Source organism: Syngnathus floridae, chromosome 5, assembly GCF_059516105.1.
Source record: "Syngnathus floridae isolate MCC-2025c chromosome 5, RoL_Sflo_1.0, whole genome shotgun sequence".
NCBI classification, from domain to species: Eukaryota; Metazoa; Chordata; class Actinopteri; order Syngnathiformes; family Syngnathidae; genus Syngnathus; species Syngnathus floridae.
Window position 1 is genome coordinate 11,713,081 of NC_142417.1, and position 14,871 is coordinate 11,727,951.

At 41.5% G+C, this 14,871-nt stretch overlaps 1 protein-coding gene across 2 annotated transcripts in view; it reads left to right on the forward strand.

Annotated features, from left to right (window-relative positions):
* The first annotated feature begins 8,800 nt into the window (after positions 1-8,800).
* The window catches only part of ncor2 (nuclear receptor corepressor 2), a 56,281-nt gene continuing 50,210 nt past the window's right edge, over positions 8,801-14,871 (forward strand). Inside the window, exon 1 of one of the 2 annotated variants that reach the window (XM_088375831.1) lies at positions 8,801-9,074. The gene's annotated coding sequence lies outside the window, so the exon portion shown is untranslated. The remainder of the gene's footprint in view (positions 9,075-14,871) is intronic. The other variant, XM_088375829.1, reaches the window with a different exon arrangement.

Consider the following 14,871-nt stretch of genomic DNA (forward strand, 5'->3'; position numbering starts at 1 on the left):
TCAAGCAGAAATACAAACACCGCAAATGTGAATGCTTAAAAGCTCCAGTGATACTTGCAGGGTTGCTTTTATTCTAATAGGAGTGAGTCAGTATCCCTGCATCAACACTTTCAAGGACACAGACGCTGTTTCAGTGCTTTTTTTGATGGACTTTCCCTTCTTCCCGGCCAGGGCTGCGGATGCCTTTTGACCTCGGTGCCAGCAAAGACAGGCAGAAGCAACCGAATGAGATATCTCTCTCGTAAAAGGCAGCACATTCCTTTGAGCGTGCTTTAGACGACAATGAAAAGGAAACGACATGGGAAATATCTCTCTCAGTGTGATGAACTTTACTTTTCTGAGTATAGCTCTATAATTGCTTCTATAATAGGTAGTCCTATACGCACATGCATAGATACATACTATCACACATTGCACTATGTGGTTTTCTTGTCTCTTATTTCTTTTACACAGATAATATAATTTAGACAAGAAGCCACTTGGTGTAAGTGCTTCGCTCGCCTGGGTCCAGTTCCCGTTGGCTGTTGGCGTGAATGCAAGCCAAGGTTTGGTTGTTTCTCCCAGTGATTGGCTGGTAATAAACAATCTAGGTCACAGGTGTCAAACTCAAGGCCCGGGGGCCAGATACGGCCCACCACATCATTTTATGTGGCCCGCGAAGACAAATTGTGCATCAAATTTGTGTGTCATTACTAGAATTGCAAATTGTCTTCACGTTTAATAATATCCTTTTTTTTTTATATTTGACCAGTTTTTACTCGTCTGATTTGAAAACGAGTTATTTGTCAGTTTGTTTTGTAGCTTTTACTGTACATAATATGAGGCGCTCATACATTTATTTGGGTTGACAGTCATAATGGCCCTCCGAAAGAAGCTATGACTTACAATGCGGCCCACGAAAAAAATGAGTTTGACACCCCTGGTCTAGGTTGTTGACTGACTTTTGTCCAATGTAGCTGTGATACGCTCCAGCACCCCACAACCCCTTAACAGTATAAGTGGTACAGAAAATGAATGCTAATTTTGTGTTGCCTCTGGCAAATGTCTTTGTTACACCAAAGGGACCTACTAGGGAGTCACGGCCATATTGTGTTTGCGTGATTCCTGCCATAGTTTATTCATGTTAAATATAATACCACAGAGTAGAGTGCAGACCTCCCTGAAGTTTGTATTGTTAACAAATGTGTGTATGTGTGTGGGTGTGAGGGGGTGGAGGTGAGGAGATGAAGTGCAGTGTGTAAGAGCTTCTGCAAGGGGTGATAGTCAGTATACCGGATGTCTTCAATGATGTAACTAAGATTGGAGAAAATGGAGTTCACAAATTAATAACGTGGTATTTTGCAGTATTGTTGTTGTATGGTATGCCACTACAGATTGAGTAATTCCCCCACCCGTGCCTAAGGCCTTTGTGAGAACTTCAGAGAAACCTAGAACTGTTGTGTTCAGCAATTTGACATTCACTCTCCTTGTTCTTACAAGTGGAGATGTTCCATTATTTAAGAAACACAAATTGAAAATATGCAAGGTATGTCGACTGACTGATGACAAAGACTGCAAATGTTTCACAAGGCAATTTCACCGAAACAGCTTTAGATGATTTGTCAGTGCGTATAGTACATCTTATTTCCCCCCCCCACAACCACCTCCCTAATGAAATGACTCATGGGCCAATCACCAAAGAGGAGAGATTTTGCCTGACACGATTTGTTTTCATTAGGAATGAGAGCGCAGGAAGAGTTGAGTGTCTGTTGAGTCAGGGACAGCAGATTGTCTTGATTGTTTAAAAATGAGAATTCTGTTGAGAGAAGCTTCCCGGCAGCTGGAGATGTGACCATCAAATATGTGTGCTTCACAAACAGCTGGTGAATAGTTTTGTTGAAGTGTATAAGTCCAATATTGGACTAAAACCACACTGAGCCACATTTTGGTCCACACTGAGCTTTAACACGTTATCTCTCTACAGAAGGTTTAAACTGATAAGGACCTAAACTAAATATCAGATGCCCTGAAACCACATAGCTGGTTTTCAGAGTAAGTAGCACCTCTTCCAAAATCATTTAATATTTGTATTAAATATTTCTGTGGCAAACAGAGTTTTTCTTTGGTATTGGGATTTCAGATCATTCCTAACCATCAATAGCCTCATTCATGTCAGAACACATATTGTTGCGTAAACGGCTGCTCGTTAAAGTGTCATCAGACAAACAACAATACAGTACTTCACATTTGTTCGCAGTTCACCCTTTGGGGAGATACTCCAAGTGCTGTTCTATGTTCTATCTCCTGCACATATTTTTTTAAAGAAATCTTGCATACTGATTCACTTGTTTTAGACACTCGAGTTGAGCACATCATCACAAACAAATCACCATTCTCATTCTGACTCACTCAGTGATACCCTCAACATGATCAAAATCTAACGTATAATTTGTTGATAGCTGAGTAACACATGGAAAAAAATGTGTTATTGACAAGAACCCAATTGTGGGGCTTTTCGGAGCAATTGAGCCGTGAGCTTCCTGCTTTTAGGTACGCAGCTGAAAATCCCGTCCACCGGGAAAGGCTTAATCAGCCCTGACACAAACACGGACACTACCGTGTGATCTCCCTACAAGAAAGATGAAAGATCACATTTTAATGCACACACACATACAGAGAGGGAGGTGTGTGACACAGATTACTTGAATTACAGTATCCGCTGTTGCACTCTATTCTTATCTCTGCTCTGTTAACCACACACCATAAAGCTCTAGTGACGTTTCACCTCATTTCGAGTGCAAGAGACTTCAAGCGTGCATTATCTGTGTCACATGTATCGTGTTCTCTGCGTTGCAAAACTGGCTTGACGTCTCACTTGAAGAATGTACTGTAGGCTTAATCATGCACAGGGAGGATGCAATTGAGGACAAACATATGCATCAATTTCCATGGCTTGTAACATATGTATGCGTGTTATGAGACTGTTCTGGTCTAGGTATGGAGCTGCACAGCTCATGTAAAGTAACCCATCCCCCAGCCGAGACATTTTTGCTCTGCACTTTCTGTGTGGGACTACATTACACCGACTTCCCCTCCCCCCTTCCGAGAGAGTCTTCTGAGCCGGTCCCTTGGGTGGGTGTCGGTGTAGAAAGCGGGCCTTTGGCCCTGTCCATAGGATGTTATTGATGAAGTGAGGTAATGGATGTACCCGCTGTGCTCCCAGGGACACTGAGGATAAATCAGAGTGGGTGAGACTCAACCGGCCATCCCACCTCTCTCCAAACTCAAATGCCATTTCATTAGCTTTATTTATGGGGGGTTTGCACTCTTATGAACCCCACCTCTTGCAACCCCCTCAAAATGTCACTATTCTTCTGTTTACTCCCATGCATGGTGTTATCACGTCCTTCCCCATTCCCAGAATTCCCAGTGTTTAGCCTGTCTCATACCTGGGAGGTTCTGAGATGTGGACAAAAAACCTCGCCTAAACTGATGATCTCTGAAGGGGTGACTCACTATCATTAGAATACATATATGTTGAGCAGTCTAAGTGTGCGGGATGAGTTTTGGCATTTTTGTAGACAGTTAGAAATGGGCGTTTGCGCCGTTGTGGGACCGGACACAGCCAATTGAAGCGGCTTCTCTCATTCCCAATGAATTCAGTGCAGGTGAGGGGTGTGGTCTACATGGTACAAACATAACAGACTTGCTGAAGTCGGCCCAGGAGATCAGTGCGCTCACAGTATATTTATTTACAAGGAACAGCAAGAGATCTCCATTTGCAAATGATGTAAAGTGAGCACTCGGAAGCTGCCTTGAACTGTGCGAGTTGGTGAGCCCCGGCACGAAAATGAAAATGCGCTGGTTTTTACGCCAAGAGCACTTTGGTCTGTCTATGAAAATAGAGCCCCTGGTGCTGCCTCGGCATCAGGTTTATTTGCAGCACTGCAGGTTCACCAAGCACAGCATTTCTTGCTCGTATTTATGCTGGGTGAGCAAAGGCAAGTCACCTCTTGGCCCAGGCAGTGGGTCTGCAATTGGAGCCAAACCATTTTTGTCCTTGGTGGAAAGAGAAAGGAATTCTTCTCTCTTTGAAAGGAAGATTATGTGAACAATTGTGGATCAGATCAAATGTCACTCCTGTCAGTGTCTCTGGTCTCTGGCGTGAGAGAAAAACATACCGTCAAATAACACCCAGGATTGTAAACATTTGTATTATTGCGAGACGCCTCTCTTCCACGAGTAGTGTTGACATATGCCTTATCATGTGCCTGCATCTTATTTTTTCAGGGCACAGAGCCAAAAAGCATTGAATCATACTCTCTCCAGGCATGTTTTCTCCATTGCAAAAAAAGACAGCAATGTGTTCTTTTTGAGTGCGTGTTCACCCAGTGACGAACACGAATGTCATGACAATCTCGTTGAAACACGTCCAAACAAGGTCCATGGACCATGCAAGCCAACAGATGGTCGACTGCGCATGAGTGAGGCTTTGATGCGCCAGTTTCATCACAGGGGCTCACTTGGATGTTGTGAATGTGTCAGTCATGCCTAAGGGAGTCACTAACAGAAAATCTGGGAATGATTTGAGAAAAACATGGTGGCGGGAAAACATTGAGAATTTTACGTGTTACTGAATCACTGTGCTATGTATTACTTGAACGTATTTTACATCTATATTTTCTAATGGTCATACTTTTCATGGAATATTCATGTGAGTGTTGAGAAAGGCTATAGCTGAGCCAAAATATTTGTGCTATATTGGGGCCACAGAATAAAAGTTGGATTTTTGGGAAAGTACAGTCAATTTAGCTTAAAAAAAAAAAAAAAGCTATGCTGTTGATCAGTAAGGCTGCTAATTAAACGTCACTTTGAAATCTCCTTAGTTGCCTCTGGCTCTCCTAACTGAAAGGCAGCTCCTCCTGTATGTTTACCCTGTCTAGTACTTTCTTTTTTGAATTTTGTTGCTAACTGGAGGTGGATAATCCACCATAGTTTTATCAAAGCGCCTCAAGTCCTATGTAAAAGATAACAGTGTAACAGCACGAGGCTCTGTGTTTGATTGGTTGTTTTTCCTTAGGCGTGGTGGTTTCTTACAAAAACCTATTTGGTTTAAAAATGATGGCTGAATTATATTCAGATAATTTTATTCATGCATACTGCCTGATCATATTGACAGTTTGACAAAAATAATAAGAGTGATTTCTTTATTTTTTTTTATAAATGTACTACAAATATTTACATGTCCAAAATAAGTTTTATAATGTCATCATCTGTGCCTGAAACTGTTCAAACTACTGTGCTTTTGTGAGTTCAACAGAGCAATGGTTCTGTCAAATGTGATATAAACAAATGGAACAATGAGGAAAAAGGGCAGTTCTAAATATTTTTGACATACAATTACATACATTAGCCCGAATCCATGTCCCTCTAAATTCTTGCACTTATGTGATCAGAGATTATGCAAAATATTCAGTGAAATTTCATTGAAATTATTTACGACATCACATTACATACACATTAAAAAAAGACTCCGACAGTTATCACTGATAAATAAATACTGTATTAGTACATGATTAAAAACATAATTCTCCTCTGTATAATTTTTTAGCATCTCTGCTGCAAAATATAGTCCACGTATGATCCTAATAAAAGGAAGGGGAAAATGGCGGAAAAGCACACGCTGGCTGTTAGCCAGGTGCAGACAGACTCAGGAAGTGAAGGCGGAATTCCAACAATGCAGGCAGTTGTTCGACGTTTCAGTGAGATGCTGCATTCACTGCTCTCAGAGCTGTCATTGTTACGCTAAGGTGCCGGTTAGATAAAATCCAGTGCTTGCAAATACATAGTGGCCCTGACTTCGCACAGGAAACCTTGACTCGAAGGATATTACTTGCATCACTCCCACTGCATCTGATATGTAAACTAACCTTCCTGGATCGCTCGACTCAATTCTGCTTTTGACAGTAATAAATGCCAGTGTCGGTAGAGTGAATTATATAGCAGCTAAAATATCCAGCAGGGTCAGAGAAAGAACTTGGCATGTAATTAAACCGGTATTATAAATTACATAATGTGCCAGTTAGCCTCTGTGACTTTCGTATAAACACCCAGCTCATATATGGGATCAATTATGAATGTAGAATTTGTTGAGTGTTAGGTTAGATTTGGCTGAAAATTCAATTCACTACATTTGCACCACTGCAGCAGAGTTTAATGTACAAATTGGTGCTCATCATCAGCCACATGTATGTAGTGTGTGGACATGGCAAAGATGCTATGGAATCTGGTAATCATTTGTAACCAAAGCCAATCACTCAAATAGATTCCATTAATCTGTGACACACTTTTAAGATTCCTGTTTTGATAAGGCTGTTCCCTCTAGCCATCTCCCTGTTCAGCATGATTTTTTTTCCTGATGTCAGTGCTATAATGAGTGTGTGCAATGCACATATCAACCGGCTGCTTTTGAAATCTCTGTTGACAGCTTAGATGTTGCCGTAAAAAAAAAAAATTCAACACAAGATTGCAGTGAATCATGAAGTGAGAAACATTTGTGTCTTATCAGCAACTTGACAAATTGGCCATTGCAGCAATGTGAGATAGATTATTCTGACTGACCGGGATTGAGCTGCTGTTTTTGCTGCTTTGCGACGGCTGGATGAAGAGAGAGTGGTTAGAGAGGATCTCTCAAACCGCAGAGCAGAAAGAAAAATACAGGGATGAAAAACAATCCCTGACATCAGTCAAGTCTGCTCCACCGAAATTTAGGTCAAGATAGATGGCCTGTCGGAAGTGTGTCTTAGTTACATTGCATAGACAGCTGGCCGACGTCATTGACACAAACACAAAACAGCAAATGCAGTCTTCATTCAGCCCCACTAATTTAATAGTTTTTTTTTCGGGGCGGCTGGGGGTAGGTCATACCTGCAGTCTGTGTGGTGTTTTTGTTTTGGTGTGACAGAGAGGTTTCACACCATTTAGTCGGAGATCGGTTTGAGCACGCTCATCAACTACGAACACAGCGTGTGGTGCTCTGATCTCCAAAATACATCCTTCAATGTTAAGTCACTGTAGTCACAGCTTGTACTTCTCAGTGGGCATCAAGCAGCACAGATGTATGCCCCCTGGCCTATAAGAGCTCGTTTTCAGCCCCTTTTGGAACCTCACGTTTGCTCTGTTGTGAGAGTAAATACACAGGAGAGCGAGGGGGGGTGGGATCACAGATTGGGTCACTGATTGTCAGAGTAAATGATGTAAAACTATTTGATTGATCATCCCAGAAAAACACATTTTTTCTCTACAAATATGTGTATGTGCGTATTTTCAAATGAACATTTGTCATAATATGTATGTGTTCTCTTGGAATCAATTAATTTTAAAAACATATTGGAGCGTTTGGCTGTGTGATTTGAGAAAAAAGAATAATTCTTTGGGAGTTTGTCAACTATCATAGAAGGTTTGAAGTGTCAGTGCCAGTATAAATTTGTTGGCATGCTCGGTTAAGGCCAGACTTTCTGGTTTTACGTTTGATTGTTTACACTCTATTCAGGGGCTCGAATAGAAAACACCTGCGATCATACAAACTTGGACTGTTTTATAACATTTTGAGGTCATGAACAGTGTGTGCAATAAATCAGTTGCCTTAGCCGAATAAATAAAAGGTTAAAAAAACTTTATTGAACAAAGCACCCACTTTACAGATGAAAAATATAATGGCACACCAACCCAAAACAGTCTTCTGCCATCAAATAGAAAAGCAATAGAAGATCTTACATCACTGGCTTACATCAAATGCAGAGATATATTTGTAATTAATAACTATTTTTTAAAGGGAAATTAAAGGCACCGTCGGGAACGTTCAATTTTCACTGATTATAGTTGTGCCAAATCGACCACTTTTCCCACAAATGCCAGTGTTGTGAAATCCTGAGCTCTCTCTCTCGCCTGCAGTTGAACTAAATTACATTTCGGTTTCCAGTGGCTGTGTGAAGGATTGTGTCCAAACAATATCATGTTGAGAATAAAAGTTTCTTTACGGCGTAAAGGAACCGCTTCAATATTGTGGAGCTTACGCCAGCAGTAATTGCGCGTAGGCGAGTCCATCGACTTTCGTCTTTGAAAATAAAAGATGGAAGTGACATAGACTATAAAGCATGTCAGTGTGGCAGGACGCACACCTTTTTTTTTATTATTAATCACAGCTTGCCAACAAGCGAATAAAGGCACAAGTAAATAAAGAAACAATAAAGACAATATTACGCAACAAAAACATGCCTAATGGGTATGAAGCATGGTCCTAATGTCCGCCAGATTAAATCAATTATTTTGTGTGTGACAGGGTTTTTTTGTGCCAGTAAAAGCGATACAGACCCCGTCAGGCAATGACAGCGGTACCAATCAAATAAGTGATTGTTTCATCTGAACAGTTGAAAACATTTATGAAGGTGGAAAAGTGGTCTGGTCCTACTTTAAGTGAATTTGCATACTGATGATTTTTCACTGCAAGTGCGACAATTGCACTGTACACTGCAAATGAGTCGGGGTGACAGCACACTAGAAACAAAATGAGCCATTGTTTGAAGGCTGAAGATAAGTTTAAGACTCATGACTTGATCATTGTTAGCTTCTTTGTGTTAGTCGAAGCGTCAATATGTGACTGTCTGAATCTCCTGAACAAATGGGACCATACATATAAGCGGACCTCTGATGACGAGTCGTGACATAAGGACATCATCAATCGCTATCAGGTTTATCGGATGTGCTCAGAAGGAAGGGAGAGAGAGAGAGAGAGAGCGAGTGAGCATGCGGCTTTATTGAGAGAGCGAGAGGGGGGAGAAAGGGGGAGAGGGAGGCGGTTCAGTCCCGCTGTGGTGTCGGCCGCAGGGAGCAGCAGATCAGCGCATTGTGCAGGACCGGGCACAACATAGCTCAACCTTCAGCGGAACAAATGACAAGGAAAACTCTTTGGTGTGGAGTAATTCACGGGGGACGTACGCCATCGAAGCGAGAAGCGCTCTAATAGCCACAGCGGACCACGTTCGCTGACTGTACAACAACGCCTTTGAATGGTCCCCGTTTGCTCCGCCGCTAAGGTTGGTTAGCTTCCATTGCTCTCCGTCCGTGGTTTTGAGGGTGGTCTGTCTCAGGGTCCAGCCATTCTTTGGAGGAGAAACCCACATACTAGCAGTATTGACCTTTTCCACGCTACGTAAACATCGCAGCTACTCGTTTTAACAAACGATCAAGGGCGAGGAGGCGTCGCGTCGATCTGCTTTCTAACGTCATCGCAGCATTTACTTGGTTCGCCGGCCATTGTCAGATCAAGTTGATTATTTTATAATTCACAAACACGTGCTACATGGCTAGGCTAAGCTTGCTAGAGGCTAAAGGTGCTAGCGGACCAAGCTAGCTGTCATAGCTGCGGAGTGGCTCGCTTACGTCAATTTTATGACACCAAATACATTCTAGAAGCATATGTCCGATTTGAAATCACGGCGTCCCACAGCATAGTTCAATGACAGTCATTTTTAAACTGTCTACTTGATTTGATGTCTGTTTAGATGTGTTGTCAGTCTAACTTTGCTAGCCTGCTTATAACTACTGTATGCACACAAAGCGCCCGGTTTGCGCGTGTAAACAGTGCTTCGCACAACGCACAGTATGTGTTAGGTATATTTGTGACAACATCCTTTTACTGATTTCAGTTACAAATAAACTAACATACTGTTTGTTTGAGATTGGATGTCATAGTGTCGTAGCAATAGTATTTACGTACCATTTGGACGTACTCGGAATTTGTTTCGTTTTCATCTTGTCTGACGTAAATATTGTTGTTCAGTCGATGCCAGGCCTGCAACATATGTTTTGAACATGATGCTGTCAGATATTTAAGGTTAACACAATGTGATTAGCCACTGCTATCATACGATCTGCATATTAAAGATGTGTTTTTATTGGAAGCGTCCAATGAATTGTCCTCATATAATCCTAAACACAACATATTAAAGGCCAAGCTCATATTTATCTTTTCAGAATCATTATTTCCCTCAGGTGTGGCAAACTGTTGAACACCAAATGAATGGCTATTATTATTTGGATTGTCTTTGAAACTATTTGGAAAAATCAGGGGAGGGTAAAAGAGATTGACTGAGAATTGATGTAGGCTACAGCATGCCCACAACCCTCGTTAGGATAAATTCGGAAAATGGATGGATGATGATGAAATCAGTGATGCTTGAGCTAAGGTAGGAATTAATACTCATGTGATTAGACACAATATAGAACGTTTCATGACTGCATTTACGCTGAAGATCTGATTTGCAAAATATTTACTATTCATCTGACAGTATTGACAGTATATATACAATGGAATGTCGGTGTACAATATGTACTGTATTGTACATATTTATAATAATTCATGTGAAACCTCAATGATGGAGACACATACTGTAGGTGAGTATTGTCACAGAAAGATACCTCTGTGACAGTACAGAGTAAAATAAGCTATGACCCATTTGACTCGAATCTGAAAAGTCTGATTTAGCGTTCATCTTGAACACCCCCGCCTCTCACTCTCTCTCTTGCGCTCTCCCTTCATCTCAATTCGAGTCACCACATTCGTGCACAACCTAGATGTGAACTCACACCAACAAAGATGACAATGATTTTAAAGCTGTCGTAATACACTACTATAACACAGTATTAACGCTGAAATAAAATTGGCAAACATGTCATTTCAACATCAAAAGTGTTCTGCCTTTTCGAGCATCATAGTACAATTATGTATTAACATAGTCATAGTCCTCCATCTTTTTATGTGTCTGTGAAATACATGGACCGTAAACCCCGTACTCGAATTATAGGTGATGTCTCTGGAAAAATACCTGTATGTCTCAAATGTTAACTGTTGGTGAGACGTCACCAAATCTTGTGAGACTTCAGTGGCGCCAATGCACACACACCAGTTTCTTGTTCTGTCTGAAAAGGGCAGACAAACAATTCACAGTTCCACTGTTATGCCTCTGATACGCCAATTTAATGCAGTGTCAAAATGGCTTCCGTGTAAAAGTCAACCCAGCATCAGGGCGAGCTGATTATCGATGATGCATAACGATATTGCTGTAACCAGACAAGGCTTGCAATGACTTATTTGGTAATACGTGACTTCATTCGAGGAACAACTTTTTCTTTTTGAGGCATAATATGTTTTGCAGGTTATTCCCAAGGACCTGAACCAATACTTTTATTAAAAAATGACAACACGTTTCCAGCCAGACTTCAGTGAAAAAGGTGCTCAATTACCCAAGGACTCAATTTACGTGCCAAATTTGATGAGTAGTTATGTCAGGATTAGGTTAGCTTTACAATTAGCAAGGCTTCCGCATCATCTTGTCATGAGGACAAAACTTGTCAGAAGTAGTGATGCATGATAAAAAAAAATTCAACCGATACTGATGACCAATTTTTAATTAAACTTTGTTATACAGTAGACCTTTTATAGAGGTCTTATTAGAACCATGTTATGGAACAGCGGCAGGAGCTATGAACAGAAATTTTGTATTCCAATTAATATATATTCTAGAAATAAACTGGGCGGCACGGTGGAGTACTGGTTAGAATGTCTACCTCACAGTTCGGAGGGTGTGGGTTCGATTCCATTTCCGGCCCTCCCTGTGTGGAGTTTGCATGTTCTCTCCGTGCTGCGTGGGTTTTGTCTGGGCACTCCAGTTTCCTCCTACATCCCAAAAACCTGCTTGGTTGGCCGATTGAGCGCTCCAAATTGCCCAAAAAGTACGAGTGCGAATGGTTGTTCATCTGTGTGCCCTGCGATTGGTTGGCAACCGGTTCAGGGTGTCCCCCGCCTACTGCCCGATGACTGCTGGGGTAGGCTCCAGCACTCCCCCGTGATATGGAAAATGGATGGATGGACAAATAAACTATGAGATGACGTCTACATTAGCAAACACCTGAACACGCTAACGACTGATGTCAGACATGAAAAAGAGATTGATGTAAAAAATATTAACGGCTTATTAATTAATTGCTTATTTTGCCCCACAGAGTACTGCTTTGTCACTGAAAGTGACACACATCTTATACATGCATGTACAGTATGTGTGTGCAAACATGAGTGTGTGTGTGTGTGTGTGTGTGTGTGTGTGTGTGTGTGTGTGTGTGTGTGAATCATAAGAGAGATAGCCCAATATTCGAATGCCCCAGTGCACATTTTCATTTTCGCCAAGTAGAAATGCAGAAACTAAAGAAGGAAATATGAGGCTGTGACCATGACACAGCCTCCCATGAGCCTAGCCTCCTCCCAAGCAAATCTTCCTTCTTAGCGATTGAGAAAGAGCAGCTGTCTGGCATTTCTCGCCGAGCTCCGAGTGGATTGGTCCTGGTTTGGTTTAAGAGAGTTCTATTAACATCTGTGTGGTAAGATTCTATCGATTACTCACAGTCAACGGTCCATTGAACTGGACATTATCCCTCTTTACTTGCATTGGCCATGATCTGGCAAAGGTTTAGCACTTTCCTTGTTTTCCTGGATTACCCAATAGAAGAACAGTCACTATGACGTTCATTTTGAAAACATCTGTTCTCACATTTCCATGATGGCGCAGCAAAGTGACTATATTAATTGAAAATTAACTTAGAATGGTCTCCTATCAGCCTTCTTTTTTCAGTCATTTCTTTTTGCATATTTTATTAGTGTAGTTTTAAAATACATAAAAAAGTAGTATAGGCCAGTTGATTTTATTCTCGTTTTAATTAACCTTTCTAGCTCAGTGGTGGTGTTTGTCTCCCAACTTGCAGGTAATAGGTTCAATCCCTGGTGACCATGTCAAAGTGTCCTTGAGCGAGACACTGAACCCCGAATTGATCCCGGTGGCAACAGCCTCCCACTGGTGGAATATCTTAATTTCATTGTACAATGACAATAAAGTCATTCTATTCACTTGCTTTAAGCACAGTGAATCTTCAACAAGAGAATCAACTTCTCTAACTCTTCACAACAGCGGTAACGTTGTATACTGGATGGATGGCATCCATCTTTATCTTCTTCTTCACGACCAATAACGCAGCACTGCTCAAATCCTTCTTCCTTGTTCAGGGAATGTTAACTGCTTTGTTAGACGCAGCACTTGAAGCAAGTTTGCGGCTTCTCGTCATTGGCGACCCTCTGGGGATGCTTGGTGGTTTTCCAGCTGAGTCTTCTCCACTCCATTCTATGACCTCTGATTGTATGAGCGAGGCACTGCTCAAGCCCATCGTGTTTCTTGGAAGGTTTCCTGTTTTGAGATGATTTCCGACATGGAGCTACCCTCTGGCATATTTATCGTGCAGTTGCTGTTAGAGGGGGGGAGCGGAATACCATCAAAGGTGTTAGTGGACATTATTTGACATTCTTTCAGGAAAGGTTATTTTGCCACTGGATTGAAGAGGTTTAGTCTCGAAGGTATCGTGGTGGCTGTCATCAGAGCCGTTTTCTGACATGGATCAAGTGTTATTGGACTGAGAGGGAGGATTTGCGTCGAAGGTAGTATGGTGAGGGTCACTCGAGCCGCCTTATGATGTCATTACCATTCCACTGGACTAGTTCACACATTTCTAACATCTATTTTGCTCCAAAGCAGTTCAAAGAGAATGACTAATCTTTGAATAGTTATTTTCTCTCTATTGTCTTGTCAGTCTATTCTACCAAAGAAGCTGAAGTTTTCAAGTGATTAATTGATCATTCTTGAGTCACTCTTTTTCCACTGGCTGAAAGACCTGGTCTTTGACTGGCTAATTTTAAAATAGTCCCACAGGCTACCTGGTGATTGCGGGTACCATGTGGTGGTGGAATAGTTGAAACGTATACAATACAATTCAATAGGCAAGTCTTATATTCTCATTGTAAACAGTAAACTAAAAATAGTCGAAGCAAAGGGATTTAGAAGATTTCCCTACGATTAAACTGTTGCATGAGTCCCAGATTACAGTGCTGTTGTGTTTATCTTTCACACAAAGCTTTCAATTGTGACGTTCTTGCCTGTGAATTTCAGTTGCAGTTAAAACCAGTCACCCCTTTTTAGGAGAGGCAGACAGCGCATTAGCAGGGATTAGAAATGGCTCTGTGGTAAGTGATTCACTTGACTCTGTTGCGCAACACAGATGACAGCATGTTATAGGACATTATTCTCATTTGTGTCCAGGCTGCAGTTGAGATATATTTATCTCATTTGATTAGCCAGACTTTTCTGCTGGGAATTCACGTTACAGTACGGTTTGTTTGTCATACTCTGCAAGGCTTGTGTTTAAGGGCAGTCCGGGACATACACCGACGGGGTGATGACCTTGCAAACATTAGTGACATGTAACAAACAGTTAAAGGCACGAGAGTGAAGTACCTTGCAATTGCTAGTTACGGTGCTTGTGCTGAACCGGGTTAGTCCTGGCTTTACATGGTAAGTTTGTTTTAGGAGGATTCCGTGACTTAACTAACCTTGCATATCAAATCAAGATGTGGGTGAACAGGTGAAATGTTTCGAATGACACATCAGATGTTTTTTCTCTGCTTATAAGTGGCACTATTCAAATATGCGTCATCTAGGGCTCTTTGAAATGGACCAAAATTTATATTGCGTATTCCTGAGGGCTCTCATGGCAGAACTATATAGGCGTGACTTATGAAAAGAGACTCACGGTAAGAATTTTGCTATTTGTTACAGTACATCTGTTACAGTACGGTTGAACATTATTTCTATTCCCTTTACTAAGCGACCATGAGCCGCCATTGCATTGAAAAATGTCTTTCATGGTGTGGAAACTTGTTGCGCTGATGGCGGTTGTACTAAGAAGCAGGAGGAAGGGAATTTGTGACGACAAGGGCAATGTTTTCAACTGGCA